Below are 2,234 nucleotides of genomic sequence, written 5' to 3'. Positions count from 1 at the left end.
ATTATTTTAGTAAAATATCACAACTAGGAAATCAATATTGATATAATCCATTGACTTTATTCAGATTTCAACATCTTACTTGTGCTTATGTGTGTACGAGTGTATTGTATCTAGTTCCATGCAGTTTTATCATATGTGTAGCTCGGTGTGACCAATACCAGAGTTCTAACATAAGGATTTCTCTTGCTATATTTTATAACCAGAGACACCTCCTGACTTCTCCTTCTCATTAACCCCTGAGAGCCATTCATATGTTATCTATCTCTATTATTTTATTATTTCAAGAATGCTATGTGAATGGAATCATATAATATGTAAAAATTTTGGATTGGCATTTTTCACTTAGCATAATTCCATGGTGATCCATAAAAGTTGATTGGGAAATTAAAAGTTTAATTCTTTTTTAAAACATGTTTGAGTAGAATACTATGGTATGAATGTACAATTTCTTTAACCATTCACATGTTGAAGAGCATTTGAGTCATCTCCATTTTTCATCTATTAAGAATAAAGCTGCTGTGAACATTTATGTACAAGTATTTATAAGAATATAAGTGTTTGCCTCCCATGGGTGAATGTGGACAGGTTGGCTTTGAGGCTGGAGGCTGTGGAATGTCTCTTCATCATTCAACCATTCACCCTCCCCTTTCCAGGTACCTAATACCTCCAAGTATAGAGGTTTAAAGACCCTTGGGTGAAAAAAGGAATATAAGTTTTCATTTCCTGGAATAAAAATCAAGAGTGCAATTGCTGAGTTGTATAGTAAATGCACGTAGTTTTACTAGAAAATGACATACTCTACTCTTTTCAAGTACAGCGGTATCATTTTGCAGTCTCACCAGCAATCTACATACGATCCAGTTTCTTTGGATCTTCACCAGCTTTTGGTTTTATTACTATTTTTCATATTATCCATTTTGATAGATGTGTAATGATATCACATTGTGGTATTAAGTTGACTAATGATGTTCAACATATTATTGCATGCTTATTTGCCATCTGTGCATTCTCTTTGGTGGCATGTTTGTGTTTCATGTCTTTTGTCCATTTTCTTCAACATACCTCTCTCTGTAATTAATTGATAATGTAGGCCGAAATTCAGTGAGAATATAGTTGAACTGAAGACAACATCAATCAATGGGATCTAATTGATATCTATAGACTACTTCATCCAACAAGAGCAGAATGTATATTCTTCTTAAACTCACATAAAACAGTCACCAAGATAGACCACGTTCTAATGATTTTGAAAGCTGGAAATCATTCAAAGTATGCTTTTTGACTATACTGAAATTAAATTAGAACCCAATAACAAAAAGATAGCTAAAAATATATAAAATATTTAGAAATTAAACACACACTTCTAAATAACACATGGATCAAAGAAGAAACCTCAAGAGAAATTTTTAAATAATTCGAATTAATTGAAAATTAAAATGCAATTTACCGAAATGTGTAGGATGCAGAAAAGCAGTGCTTAGAAGGAAATTTATAGCACTGAATTAATTTATTAGTAAGGAAGAAGGATAAAAAATCAATAATCTAGGCCTCCGCCTTAGGAAGCTAGAAAAAGAAGACAATATAAACAACATAGGAAGAAGAGAAGAAATAATAAAAATTAGAGCATCAACATCATGAATCATGAGAGAAATGCGAATTAAAACCACAATGAGGTATCACTTCATACTTGTCAGAACGGCTATCATCAGTAAACCAACAAACAAGAAGTGTTGGCGAGGAGCCCTCATGTACTGCTGGTGGGATTGTAAATTGGTCCAGACACTATGGAAAACAGTATGACCTCATGGGGAGTTCCTTATGCTCAGTTGACAGAAGAGAAAAATATGTCCTGGTTTAGAGATGGTTTTGCATGATATACAGGTATCATTGGAAAGTGGACAGTTAACAGCCCTTTTCTGAGATAACCCTGAAAGACAGTGGTGAAGGGCATCCTCCCAGTGAGCAGCACTTCAAGCAAGGCACCTGGTTTTTAATTTTGCCTGGACAAAAAAAAATTTTTTTTCCAGATGTATGATTCTATATTAATTTATGGCCTGTGACCAATGGTTTGGTTGGATGATCAGGAACTTGAAATTGATAGCAAGAAACTCTGAGGAATGGGCATGTAGATAGAACTCTCTGAGTGGGCAAAAAATGTAAAGATGTTTGTGTACCACGTCAATGCCAAATAAAAGGTGGCCTCAGCAGAGGAAGATTTTAATCAAGTGATGGGA

This window comes from Pteropus alecto, unplaced genomic scaffold (assembly GCF_000325575.1).
Source record: "Pteropus alecto unplaced genomic scaffold, ASM32557v1 scaffold45, whole genome shotgun sequence".
Classification (NCBI taxonomy): domain Eukaryota; kingdom Metazoa; phylum Chordata; class Mammalia; order Chiroptera; family Pteropodidae; genus Pteropus; species Pteropus alecto.
This window is presented reverse-complemented; position numbering follows the sequence as displayed.